The sequence below is a fragment of the Triticum aestivum genome, chromosome 2D (assembly GCF_018294505.1).
Source record: "Triticum aestivum cultivar Chinese Spring chromosome 2D, IWGSC CS RefSeq v2.1, whole genome shotgun sequence".
Classification (NCBI taxonomy): Eukaryota; Viridiplantae; Streptophyta; class Magnoliopsida; order Poales; family Poaceae; genus Triticum; species Triticum aestivum.
Genome location: NC_057799.1, coordinates 589,908,432 through 589,923,213, shown reverse-complemented (window position 1 = coordinate 589,923,213; position 14,782 = coordinate 589,908,432). Strand labels below are relative to the sequence as shown.

General features: G+C 49.1%; 1 pseudogene; it reads right to left on the bottom strand.

The window, feature by feature from the left end:
- LOC123055993 (receptor-like serine/threonine-protein kinase SD1-8) overlaps window positions 1-14,782 on the bottom strand; it is a 30,832-nt pseudogene that overhangs the window by 5,722 nt on the left and 10,328 nt on the right.

Here is a 14,782-nt window from a genome sequence, read left to right as displayed (position 1 = left end):
TTTGCTAAGAATTAATCATCATCATCAACTTTATTGCAGCGGGAACATAGCAATATACATTTCTCTAGTTCAAGAGCATTTCTTGAACTTTATCCGTTCTCTAAAAAATTGATCACTTTGATACCAAATTTATCAGAGATTTAAACTTTAAACATAAGACTCATAGAATTATAGCATTGTTATCATCAACGTTGGTCAGAAAATAACAATACCATATTTTTAACTTTAAAACAAATATCTTTTCCTTTGTCATAGCGGAAACTATCTGCATCTTATTTCACCCACAGGGGAAAAACATTGCTTAGAGCATTTCTTCCAATTAAACTTTCCCGTTGGTTCCAATTTAATTGGAGGATAAAACTTTTACTTTGCAGCGGAAACTTTACAATATTCTACTCAAAAACAATCTGTACTCTTTTACTCTTTAAGGAATTTTAACCGGTTGGTTAAAAAATGCATTACAGAAGCAACAATTTAATCTTTTACTTTAGTTCTATTCACTTTTAAAAGAGCACTTTTATTTTCAATAATAAACATGATCATGTTATTAACAACGTTGGTCATAAAAATAAAATAACCATATTCATTTTAATAATCACTTTAACATGCTCTTAAAAACTTAATTCTATCTAAACTTTTATTTCTTTGTAAAAGAGCACTATTAATTGTTTACGCAGCGGAAAAACATGAATAAAAATTCATGAACTTTTTATGCTTTACAGAAACTTTTCTTTGACAAAATAATAAATCATGAGCTTTTTAATTTTCTTTATAAAATTCATGAACTTTTCTTTTCAGAAAATTTTTGTTCTCTGAAAAAACAAAAATTAACTGCCGCAGAGCCCAGCACGCGCAGCCCGAAACGGAAAAACCCCTGTCCGCGGCCTGGCCTGCGCGCCGCCCGCGGCTGTGGCCTCGGCCCAGCGCCAGCGCGCGCGCCGCTGCCGGCCTCGTCCACTTTCGGCCCAAAAGGCCCCGGGCGGAGCTAGGTTTTCAATCTGCACCGTCTGCAGAGATCCGACGGTCGCGCACGCGTTGCGGTCGAACAAAACGACCAACCGTGCCGCACGGGACAAACCCTAGGCCATTCTCTTCCACGCGCGCCGCTCTCCTCTGCTCTCTCGCTCTCGCTCTCTCTCTCGACGGCGGAGGCAGGAGCTGCACCCCGGCCGCCCGGTCCGGCCGCCGGCGGCGGCGGCGAAAGCCACCGCGCCGCGCGCGCCTGCTCTCCTTCCCCCTTTTTCCCTTTCTTTTCTCCGGTCCGCAGCGTTGCGCCTCCGGCCGTCCAGCCACCGCGCGAGAGCGCCGACCGCCGGCCGCCGGCGACGGCTCCACCACCGCGCCGCGCGAGCCCGGCCACCGTCTCTTCCTTTTCCTCCCTTTTCGGTTTTCACAAGAGAGATAGAGAGGTTCAGCGAGAGGAAGCGGAGCTCGGCCAGGACGCGCCGTTGCCATCCTCCTCGCCGGTCGCGCGTCCTCCCTTGCGGCGGGCGCGCCGCTGTCGAGGGACTTGGCCGCGGCGCTGCCCCCCCTTTCTTTTGACTTTTTGACTTTCTTTTCCGGCGAGGTTGGTAGCTCCGGTGGTTCTTCGTCCCCGCACCTCGGCATGCCGATGCGTGTGGGGATCGAGAGGAACAGGCGCGGCCGATGCGGCGGCACTCTTTGCCGTCGAGGCCCAAGGCCAAAATTTGGTGGTTTACTTTGCCCTGTCTAGGGTTCTTGGGGGAGGGGAGGGAGTTCTTTTTCTTTCTCTTTTTCATCTTTTTACCGAAAATCATCTAGCCAAGATGGCTCTGATACCATTGATAGATCCTCTGGATCACTAGGCTGGATTAGATCCGGTAAACCTACCTTGTGCAGCAGAGGATGAACTCGAGCTGGAGGCCATCGTGGTGCTAGTGCGCACGGCGATGGCGGAGAGTAGGTGACGGTGGTGTGCTTCCCGTGAGCACCGCGCTAACCCTAGATCGGTAGGGCGTGTAGGTAGGGTTTGTGGCAGCGTTCAACCTCGTGAATTGCGCCCCGGCCCCACCTCTGTTTATATAGCGCGGGTCACAGGGGCCCACCAACCATGGTTTGGTTGGGCGCCCCCGATCAGGGCGCGAGTCAAGGGCCCGTTCGACCCGTTGGGCTCGAACGGGAGAGAGATCAACCTAACAAAAACGTCGCACTTCAGCGTCATATCCCCATCCCTGGCGTGCTCCGGCGGCACATATCCCCTACACATAACTCAGTCATGTTAGCAAATTCAGTCCGACTAAAAAAAATGCTAGCATATTCAGTGCTCTCATTAATTCACCATTCGGATGTTGAAGAACATACTCCCTCCGTTTCTAAATATAAGTCTTTTTAAAGATTGCAATATGGACTACATACGGAGCAAAATAAGTGAATCTACACTCTACTGTGTCTATATACATCCGTATGTAATTCATATTGAAGGCTCTAAAAAGACTTATATTTAGGAATGGAGGGAGTATAATATAATCAAGTGATAGATAAGGATATACGGGGCATGAAATAGACTGAATGTGTGAGGTTTCTCACGGTGTAATCACTACTGTCTGTGTTCCCGTCTGATCGTCGCGGAACAGCTTCGCGGTGCCGAAATCTGCTATGTTTGGTCTACACTGGTGGTCCAGCAGCACATTGGATGGCTTGAGATCTCTATGAGCTACATTTTTTTCTGAGCCGTCGTGAAGGTACCGGACGCCCTGGGCTATCCCACGAATTATCTCCAATCTCTTCATCCAATTGAGTGAAGCCCGTACGCTGGGCGTGCCTGTCGGTTCCACCATTCACAGATAGTTCAGTTTATGGTATCAGATCATCATTATGTTTGCAATTGCACTTCTACCAATTTGATTAGCAAGAAATACATACCGAATATATATAGATTCAGGCTCTTGTTCTGTACATACTCGTATGTTAGTATTCGCTCATTGCCTTCGTTACAATATGCGAGGTGCCCTCAATTGGACCTTGAAGGCTGATGCTATGACGGCATATTTCTTTGCGATCGCGAATGGCAGATGCCGCAGATGTTTCATTGACACTCTGTTGATTGACGGCGTCAGAATTTTGGACCAGTCCCTCATCATGAATCACATTGTTAGCTTCTATTCCAATCTACTCGGCTCTAAGCCGGATCCTGGGCTTGACCTCTGCTCTGGCTTCTGGGATGAGGGTTCTAAGATTTCTCCGGGCGAAAATTTGGGCCTGATGGTCCCTTTATCTGACGAAGAGATCTGGCAGGTGATTAGCTCGGCTAACCCGAATGCTGCTTCCGGCCCTGATGGTTTTTCTATCCCCTTCTTTAAAAAATTTGGCCGCAGTTGCGGGTTCTCATTTGTACAATTATCCAAGGGTTCTGGTTGGGTACGGTGGATATCTCTCGCCTTAACTACGCTGTCATTACCCTTATTCCTAAAGTCAAGGGCGCGGACTTGATCTCGCAATTTAGGCCGATTGCCCTTATTAATAACTTCGCCAAGTTTCCGGCCAAAGGGTTAGCCACTCGCCTCTCCCCCATTGCCCACCGTATCATCAGCCCTTTTCAGTCGGCTTTCATTAAGGGTCGTTTCATTCTGGACGGGGTTCTTTGCTTGCATGAAATCGTGCATGACCTTAAGATTCGCAAGTCGAAAGCGGTGATTCTTAAACTAGACTTTGAGAAGGCCTATGATTCGGTGAGTTGGCCTTTTTTACGTAGAGTTCTATTGGCCAAAGGGTTTGAGGGGCCCCTTGTCCATAGAATTATGCAGTTGGTCTCGGGAGGCCACACTGCCATCAATGTTAATGGTCAGGTTAGCAAATTCTTTGCCAATGGTAGGGGCCTGCGGCAAGGCGACCCTGCCTCTCCCATTCTATTCAATTTCGTTGCGGATGCTTTATCCCGCCTGCTCTCCAGGGCAGCTACTTGCGGGCACATTACTCCGGTTAGTTCTAATCTTATTCCCCATGGTCTGACCCACCTCCAATACGCGGACGACACTATTATTATGGTTGAGCTGAATGAGGCCTGCCTTGCCCACCTCAAGTTTATTTTATTATGCTTCGAGGTGATGTCGGGGCTTAAGATTAACTTCGCCAAAAGCGAAGTGGTTTTTACTGGTGTGGACGAGTCGGAAGCCGTGCGAGTGGCCCACCTTCTCAACTGTAAGCTGGGCTCATTTCCGTTCAAATACTTGGGTTTACCAATTTCCCTGGACGTGCTTCATGCCAAAGATTTTGCCCCGGGTCACAAAGGTGGGCAACAGGGTCCTTCCCTGGCGGGGTAGATATAATACGAATGCGGGTAAAGTGGCTCTAATTAATGCTTGCCTCTCCTCCCTCCCATGTTCCTGATGGGCTTCTATCTCTTGTCGGCTGGGATTCATGCTGGTTTTGATAAACACCGTGGGGCGTTTTACTGGAATGCGGCGGACAATCGTCACAAATATCGCTTTGTTAAATGGAAATTGATGTGTAGGCCCAGAAACCTTGGGGGTTAGGGATTCTTAACACTTCCATCATGAATCAATGCTTGATGATTAAATGGTGGTGGAAGATTATGAGCGCTGAGGATCAGCCCCTCTGGCTGACGATCCTTAAGGCTAAATATTTTCCGTCCTCTAGCCTGATGTTTGCTCTGGCGCGTGGTGGTTCTCAGTTTTGGAAGTCTCTGGTCAAAGTTAGACCTGTTTTCAATCTTTCGTTAAGTTTGTTGTTGGGGACGGATCCTCGATTAGGTTTTGGCTAGATTGGTCGTGTGGAGAATCACCTCTCTCGGTGACCTTCCCTACCCTTTTCTCTTATTGCTCTGATCCAAATATTTCTATTGCGAAGCTACCTTCCCAGGGGTGGAACCTGGCCTTTCGCCGCTCCCTGTCGCCTGTAGAGTTTGAAGATTGGCAACGTCTTACTGCCCTCTTCCCTACGCTCTCGACGGTCAGGGATTCGGTGCTTTGGCCGTTGTCTGCCTCTGGACGCTTTTCTGTTAAATCTCTTTATTCTAAGCTTGTTGGTGGCACGCCTACCAATCGTTTCTCCCAAATTTGGAAGGCCCGTATTCCCCCTAAGATTAAAATTTTCTTGTGGCAAGCTTTCCGAGGCCGGTTGCCCTCGGCTGGTCAAATTCGTAAGAGAAATGGACCGGGCTCCCAGTTTTGTGCCCTTTGCGGTGATGTGGAAGACATGGAACATATTTTTTTTCACTGTCACCTGGCTAAGCTCATTTGGAGTTGCGTGCGGGACTGGCTACGTGTTTCTTGGGCCCCTGCCTCCTTTGCCGAGTTGCGCAACTTGGCATCCAACCTTTCCGGTGTATCCAGGCGCATCTTTTGGGTGGGCTTGGGAGCTTTATGCTGGTCCCTGTGGACGACTAGGAACAAATTTACTATCGAGCACGTGTTCCCGGCTAAACCGGCTGACTGCTTATTTAAATCGTGTGCTTTCCTGCAGCAGTGGAAATCATTGACTAAGGTCGACGACCAAGAGGCGCTCTCTATGCTGATCTACAAAATCCGGGCGACGGCGTCTCAGTTATGCAGACAAGAGCAGGATGCTTAATTGCTTCTTTTGGGCCGGATGCTTTAGTTTTAGCTGGATCTTTCTATTCCGGCCTGCGTGCCGTGTACTGGCGAGGGTGCCATGTACTTGACTTTCTCCCCTGTCGTCTCGCCCGTCGTTGGGGCTTGGGTGTTTTTGACACTTTTCTGTGTGGTTGTTGCTACCTTCCTGCCTTTTGGCTTTATTTATAAAGTCGGGCGTATGCCTTTCCTCTAAAAAATATGCGAGTAGACGGACAAGATTGTCATGCCGGAGCTCCGACACGAGCTCCACTTCCCTTGTGAAATCATTTAGGACTCTGTTGGGTAGAGAAGAGACTTTGAGCCTCTTGACCGCGACTTTTCTCCCGGGAAATCCTTTTACAGAATGATCACTCGGTAGTTTTTTTAGAAAAGGAGGATGATCCCCGGCCTCTGCATCTGGGCGATGCATATGGTCACTTTATTAATTATTCTCATAAGACCTTACAAAGCCATACAACAGCAAGACTAAAGCCACCGTTTAAGCAACAACTGTCGCTACACCTATCCAATTGATGAAGGGGTGCAGATAGTCTGGGCCTAATACCAAACAGACATCGCAGCCAAACCTAAACATCTAAGACCTGAGGTCCTAACCAGGACGCCTGCCGGGTATGGGGCACCTACCAGTCCGGTGCACTCCTCAACCGGGACGCCTGCCGGGTATGAGGCCGCCGCAGCCACCTGCCACCAATCCATCTTCAGAGCTGTACTGTTGCCTGTACCGTGCCAGGTCTCTCTGCCATCAATGCCACCATGACGCCCGACAGCGTCGTCCTCCTGCGCGAGTCCATCCTCCCACAGCAAACTCCGAATCTGCACTGCGCCATGCCGTCAAGATCCGTCGCCATCAGTGTGTAGGATGAAGCACCGCTCCACCAAAGAATCCGTCCTCTGGTCCCTCGATCACGTGTGTACCTCCAAGAATGACGCCCCCAAGGGAGGAACGACACCAGAGCGCCGCCGTCATCCGATCATCCGATCTAGGGTTTCCCCCGGAGGTAGCAGAGAGTGGCCTTGAACTTCTCCATGGCGATGCCTTCAAGAAGGGAACGACGCAGATAGCGCCGCCACCGCCGGCCTTAGCAAAAGCCGAAGGCAAGCTTTCACCCAGATCAGTTCGAGGGGATCCAACTCTCGTGCACGGGCCGCCGTCACCACCAGCACCACCAGGCAGACCCTGGAGTACCGGCAGATCAGCGAGCCGCTAGCACCACCGCATCCAGATCGCCGGCCACGCCGGGCCGCCGCCATCCCTCGCGCCGTCCGGGTCAGAGACGGAGCCGCTGACCGTGCACAGGGACCGCCGCCGCCTACACACGCCGGAGCGCCGCCGAGAGCCCAGCGCCCGCCACCGCTTGCCGAAGCCAACCGCCGCCCGAGCACTGGCGCCACCGTGGAGCCATCAGATCGGGGAGGAAGACGTCGCGCACCGACCACCCTCGCGGACCCCGCCGCACGCTCGAGCGCTGGCGCCACCGCGGAGCCATCAGATCGGGAGGAGGATGTGACGCCCCCGATTTGACCGTACACTAATCATGCACGCAAATGTGTACGATCAAGATCAGGGACTCACGGGAAGATATCACAACACAACCCTACAACATAAATAAGTCATACAAGCATCATAATACAAGCCAGGGGCCTCGAGGGCTCGAATACAATTGCTCGATCATAGACGAGTCAGCGGAAGCAACAATATCTGAGTACAAACATAAGTTAAACAAGTTTGCCTTAAGAAGGCTAGCACAAACTGGGATACAGATCGAACGAGGCGCAGGCCTCCTGCCTGGGATCCTCCTAACTAACTCCTGGCCGTCGTCAGCGGGCTGCACGTAGTAGGAGGCTCCTCCGGTGTAGTAGGAGTCGTCGCCGACGGTGGCGTCTGGCTCCTGGGCTCCTGCATCTGGTTGCGACAACCAGGTAGAATGGAAAGGGGGCAAAGAGGGAGAAAAGCAACTGTGAGTACTCATCCAAAGTACTCGCAAGCAAGGATCTACACTACATATGCATGGGTATCTGCGTAAAGGGGCTATATCGGTGGACTGAACTGCAGAATGCCAGAATAAGAGGGGGCTAGCTAGTCCTATCGAAGACTACGCTTCTGGCAACCTCCATCTTGCAGCATGTAGAAGAGAGTAGATGGTAAGTTCACCAAGTAGCATCGCATAGCATAAACCTACCCGGCGATCCCCTCCTCGTCGCCCTGTTAGAGAGCGATCACCGGGTTGTATCTGGCACTTGGAAGGGTGTGTTTTATTAAGTATCCAGTTCTAGTTGTCATAAGGTCAAGGTACAACTCCGGGTCATCCTTTTACCGAGGGACACGGCTATTCGAATAGATAAACATCCTTTTACCCAACACGCTCGATCCCATTTGGCCGGACACACTTATCTGGGTCATGCCCGGCCTCGTAAGATCAACACGTCGCAGCCCCACCTAGGCTCAACAGAGAGGTCATCACGCCGGTCTAAACGCTATGCGCGCAGGGGTCTGGGCCCATCGCCCATTGCACACCTGCACGTTGCATACGCGGCCGGAAGCAGCCCTAGCCCCCTTAATACAAGCGCGAGCTTACGGTCCAATGCGGCGCGCGCCACTCAGTCGCTGACGTCAAAAAGAGCTTCGGCTGATACCACGACGTCGAGTGCCCATAACTGTTCCCGCGTAGCTGGTTAGTGCGTATAGATCAAATGGCCAGACTCAGATCAAATACCAAGATCTCGTTAAGCGTGTTAAGTATCCGCGAACGCCGACCAGGGCCAGGCCCACCTCTCCCCTAGGTGGTCTCAACCTGCCCTGTCGCTCCGCCATAAAGTAACAGTTGGGGGCCGTCAGGAACCCAGGCCCACCTCTACCGGGATGGAGCCACCTGTCCTTTCAGCCCCCTCACCAGAATCACTTGCGGGTACTCAACGAGCCGACCCGACTTTAGTCACCACATGTGTCATGTATATAAAGTATATAGTATATACCCGTGATCACCTCCCGAAGTGATCACGGCCCAGTAGTATAGCATGGCAGACGGACAAGAGTGTAGGGCCACTGATGGAACACTAGCATCCTATACTAAGCTGTAGGATAGCAGGTAAGGGTAACAACTGTAGCAACAATGATAGGCTATGCATCAGAATAGGATTAACCGAAAGCAGTAACATGCTACACTACTCTAATGCAAGCAGTATAGAGAAGAATAGGCGATATCTGTTGATCAAGGGGGGGCTTTCCTGGTTGCTCAGACAAGAAGGAGGGGTCGTCGGTGACGTAGACGACCACAGGGGCATCAGCATCGTCACGGGGTCTACCAAAGAGAAGAGGGGGGGAGAAACAGTAAATACATAGCAAGCAAGTGCATAACAGTACACAGGCAAAGCTAGACGTGTTCTAACGCGGTATGAGGTGATACCGGTGAAGGGGGGGAACATCCGGGAAAATATCCCCGGTGTTTCGCGTTTTCGGACAGATGAATCGGAGGGGAAAAGTTGTGTGTTCATTATGCTAGGGATGCGTGGCGGACGAACGGGCTGCGTAACCGGATTCGTCTCGTCGTTCCGAGCAACTTTCATGTACAAAGTTTTTTCATCCGAGCTACGGTTTATTTTATATTAATTTTAAAAGATTTAAATCATTATTAGGATTAGCAGAATTAATTAAATCAAAAGGCATTTATGACGTCATCATGACATCAGCGTGATGCAAGCGGTCAAAGTTGACCGTTGACCAGTCAACTAAATGGGTGGGTCCCGCATGTCATAGGCTGTTATCTAATTGACCGTAGTTAGATTTATTAGCAGGTTAATTAGGTTTAATTAACTAGATTAATTAAGTTAAATAATTAATATTTAGTTATTATTATTATTTTAAATTCCTTTTTTTAACGTTCAGGGGCTGGGTTCGGGCGCTGGGTGCGAGCGTGGTGCCCGTGCCCGAGACCGAACGGGGCTGGCCCCGGACGCAGCCCGCGGCGTGGGCGCCAGCAGCCAGAACGCCGGCCAGTGGGGGGGCGATCCGCGGTGGACGGGGCGAGGCCAGGGACGGCGATGGGGCGGCGGTGTCGGAGCTAGTGACAGAGGTGGGTGACGGCGGGCGAGCCACGGCAATCAGTGGCGAGGCGCGGGGAGCAAGGGCGACGGAGCGTGCAGAGGAGGGCGAGGCCGTGGCGAAGCGGGTAGTCGCCGGTGGGGGACGCCGGGGCCCTAGCCGTGGAGGGCGCGCCCGCGGGGAATGCGGTCGCCGCGGGCGAGCGGCTTGGCGAAGGCCGGCGCTGGCCAGGGGGCAGCGCGCGCGGGCCGTCGTCAAGCAGGGGTGCGCGGGCGCGGCCAGGGCGGCCGGCGCGTGCGGGCGTCGGTGAGCGAGGCCATGGCCGATGCGGTGAGCATGTTCGGGGCCCGGTCGGCGAGTGTGCACGGCGACGAAGGGGAAGAGGTGGAGGGGGAGAGGCCCGGGGCCTCACCGGGGTTCGCAGGGTCAAGGGCCATGGTGCTCGAGTTGGGGGGACGGGGACGACGTGGACGGAGTGGAGGCAGACCGGTGGGGAGGAGGAAGCAGGCCGGCGAGGGAGAGGACGGGGCGGACGACGGCGAGCTCCGCGCGGCGGTGGCGTCAGGGCCGAGCCCGAGTTCCAGATCGGGGCGGAGGGGATGGGGCGGTGCAGACGGGCGTTGGGGCCGGCTCGGGGCTGCAGAGGTGCAGAGGGGGGAGACGAGGCGGCGTTACCGGCGTCGGGGCCAACCGCCCCGATCCAGATCCGATCGGGGGGGGCAGAGAGGAGAGGTGGGGGTCGGGGGGAGAGGGGATCGGGGGGTGGGGGGTTGTGCGGTCGTATGTTAGGGTTACGGAGTAGTGGGGGAGGGTAGTAGTGGGTTAGGTGGACCGGGGTGGGCCGGCCTGTTGGGTCGTGGCCCAGTGGGCCAGGGTTTTTTTTGACTTCGTTTTATTTCCTTTATTTTTATTTATTCTTTCCTATTTTATTTTAGTTACATTTTATTTTAGTTTTAGTAAAAATTATCACTAACACCTAAATTGGTACTTCTAAATAAACTACTGCCACATTAATTCTTATCCCAACTAAAATAGTTTAACATTTTATAAAATTTAAAAGGCATTTATTTTATTATTTAACCTACAGTTTTAATTATTTTGAACACTTAATCATTTTATTAAATTTAGGTTTCTTCACCACTATTACCCAGGATTTATATAACACATTTACAACATTTTAGTTTTCACTTTTGAAAACTTTAACTATTCGACTTGATCTTAAATTTGAATTTGGATCGGTTCTAAACTAGCACGAGATTAGCAACAGTAATCGTGGGGACGTGGCATCATTACCAGAGGGTTACTGTAGCTTGATTACCCGGGCGTTACAATTCTCCTCCACTACAAGAAATCTCGTCCCGAGATTTAAGCGGTGGAGTAAGGGGGAAAAAGTGCTGGTAGCGAAAACCTAACGAGTCTTGTCGGTCTTGGCTGCCCCTTTCAAAGAGGTTGATCCCTTTCGTTGATGTCTTCATTACTCTGCTTCAAGTCACCATGATCAAGTCGTCATCCTTTCTTCGGGATTTTCATTGTACATATGAAGGACAAGGGGTAACTTCGGAAAAACGGACCTCTGAAAGGTTGACTATCTGGTTGATAACATCGGGGATGGTGGCGGAAAGTAACTCTTGAGTGGAAACTTAAGACAATATCGAGAGCAAGGTAAGTAGGTACCATGAGAAGTTTCGAGCGGGTGAATCGTTCGATGCCCGAAACAAAGTGTGAAAGGGGTTCAAGCAGCGAGAGTAAGTATTGCGTCTGATACTAGAATAGATCAGTAGGACGGTGGTCCGTGAATTACATACGAGGCCACGCGCGATGAATAAAGTTGGGAACAGGGGGTGCACAGGAGAGTCAGGTTTTGATCCTATGGAACTGTGGGTTATGGGCCCACCATGTGGTTAAAGTAGGAAGGGCGGTGACATCTTGCACGATCATGATAGCAAGGCATGTCAGAGGGTAGCCTGTCAGTTATATGTCAGCAACATCGTCGGTACCAAGGGCGAGGGACGAAGAGAACCATTTTCCTGCTCGTTGAAACGAGGCGGACCAATAGGCAAAGTTCTCGTCCATGGGTGGTTACCGGAATGTCACAACAATAGTAACAGGGTCTTAGTGACAGAGTTGTACACCGAGGTGTTTGCACAAGCAGGGAATTAATACTGCTTAGATCATAATGATCACCAGAAACGTTAAACCAACCAATGGAAAGGAAAATATGATTATCAGATTAAATAGAACAAGGGAAAGGAAAATGTGTTTAAACACACAATTATTAGGAGTATATCCTTCCCATGCACAAGCAGAACATGGCATACAGGGTAGGAGAGCAAGTACCCAACCATTCAGATAAGAGGCAAGGATTAATCGAGATGTTACCCATACATCAGTGTTTGGATAGTTGAGCAGGAAACATTTAGCATTGGGCTTCAAATGTTCCTGTTGAAAATCGGAGTACCATAGACATGCATCAAGATAGCCTTGACATGGTTATCAGGTGAAGATCAGACTTTAGAAACAAAAAGGGTCCATCGGGAACCGCTTGTAGAATAAGTCTTACAATTTCCTCATGGAAGAAAAGGATAGCCTTGCTAAAAAGGAAAACTTATAACAATAGGTCCTCCGGCCAGGTGTGTTAGGCATGACATCACCTTATCGGGTCATAAATAGACCAATGTTATAACTCTTGGAAATATGTTCCAACCATCATATCTGACCGAGATTCAGATCTGATTGGTGTCAGGATAACTCAGATTCAGGATGCCTGAGAAGAAAAGGTGCAACACAAATTGTCGAGGTGACATTGTATGATTCTCGGGAATTAAACCATGGAAGCGAGTTTCAAAACAAGAGTTCATCATTAATTCAAGGAGAGGATGAGGGGGTGGCTGATGGACTCAGCGACAATTCCTCGAGATTTCCAAAAAGATGGATTTCCATAATCATGTGAACAAGGAGATAACATTTGTCAGATCAAATGGTATAATGATGTATGCTCGAGGAAAACATACACAATTAAACATTGGTTGAAAGGTGCACCCGAAATATGGGCTGGGTTGCACGACCAACGTCAGAATGGTGATTCAATAATCAATAGTCTAAGAATGAACGGCCGACCATTAACTTCAAAGCAATAGGGTTGCAAGAAGGGCAGGATCCAAACAGCACCGCTCACTCGTTGGTACCCCGGTTGGAATCAACACGAGGACCCAAGAAGGAATGGTGATGGTGAGAAGTATCACCATACCAAGATTTCTTAAGAGGTGGTGAAATTCTCACAACATTGAGGACAAAAGAGATGTTAATGTTCCAAGGTAAAGAAGAACAATTGCTGGATAGCAAGGAACTTAAAGTTCATTCAAAACAAGACCAAGTCTGTGTTTGAAAGGAAGGCATGGATGTGGTCGATGATAACACAGATCATCGAGGGACAAGCATGGAATTTCTCATCATGAATTCAATTGATATCTCGGAAGAAGTTAAAATGTTGACGATGATCACGACACACTTGTCGAGAGGTTTCTTGAAGATGTAATCGATCGGCAATGACATCAAGTCAAAGGAATGGTGAAGCGAAAAGTTATTGGAACCAAGGGTACGACACAAACTCCAAACCAAGCTTGTTGTTGGAGGTGAAACGATAAGATGAGGAAGATCGACATAAGCTTAGCTCATCATCGAAAGTTGTGCTCCACGGTTAAGGACCAGGTAGCACAGTTAAAATTTAGCACGCTAATGATATAGCCGATCAGGCTAGGAATGACTTAAATGATTATTAAACTCATAAGCAACGAAAATTACTTAGAGTTATTGAATCGGAGTGTGGAATTGATTCACTTATCGGTGTCCTTGAGGGGTTCTAACAACTCAGAACCCGTTGGAAAAATGGAATCGGCAAGAATATTAGTTGATGAAGAACTCATAAGAAGTTAAGTAGTTCCTTGGCATTCTCGAGATACCAGGGGGTAATACTCGATGACAGACCAAAGTAGAGGTTGGACGGGGTATTGCTCTGCAGAGGACAAGTGCTTAAACTTGCACGAGAAATGGTATTTAAAGGAGAACATGGTCGGAACCACGTCCGCGGATACCAGATGAACTTATAACAAGGGGATAATTATTTTAAGAGAAGCTTCCATGATAAGGTATACATCGTGTCCATGGGCATGAACTCAGGGTTCAAGGTCGACTCCCACTAGTTCAACGCATAACCTTTCATTCACCTCTAGTATTTCGAAAATGACATTAGTTGTTGAAAGTTTTTACCTGGTGCAATACCAGATAAGTATGAACCGTGTAATCTTTCAGGTTCACACGGATTAGGGAAGGCGTAGGTTCAACCGTTAGGGTATCGTGGAAACATATACCACAAGCTTCAATAGTAAATATTACAAGCTCGAAAGTAGAGCATTGTTCAAAAGCAGATGATACAATTTACCAAAGGCATTATATACCCATGGAAAGGCTCACAAGGTTATTCAATATGACAGACACTGTCGGATAAAATCCAACAAAGGAACCGATGGTCCACAAGGGATCTGATGTGCGCATCGGTACTCAACCAGAGGAAGAAGAATGCAAGGAGATCTGATTATAGAAACAACTGACTAATTCAAAGTTCAAATGCAAAAGAATTATGATTTCCAAATCAGGGGATCAGGAGCAACGCTTTGATCAAGGATGGATAAGTTCAATAGACATAGGGGCAAAATCGACGACAATTTGATTGGCGAGAACCAGCTCACGTTTCAAATGATGTCTGAGCCGGAAGGATGAATTCTAGGCTCTGATTGAGGATTGCGAGCATTCAAAACAGATTGAATCAACGGACTCAAAATGATAATGACAAGAGATGCCAATAAGATTACGAGACTTAAGATTAATCATAATGCAAGTAAGCAAGAATTTCAAGAGCAAAAGGCTCCTGAGGATTTTCGGAAGATCGAATGGTATTTTGAACACTTTTGTGAAATACTTGAATCAACTGGGGATGAGCGGATACTCGGTAAGTGTGAGAATTATCCGTAAGGGTATTCAGGTGACAAAGAACAGCAAGGCAGTAAGCTCAAAGGATTCTCGGAACAACAGAGAGAATTTCGGGGTATCTTGTAATAACAAGATCAACTTGGAAACATTGTATGAATGGCGAGTATACATGGTTATCCATAGG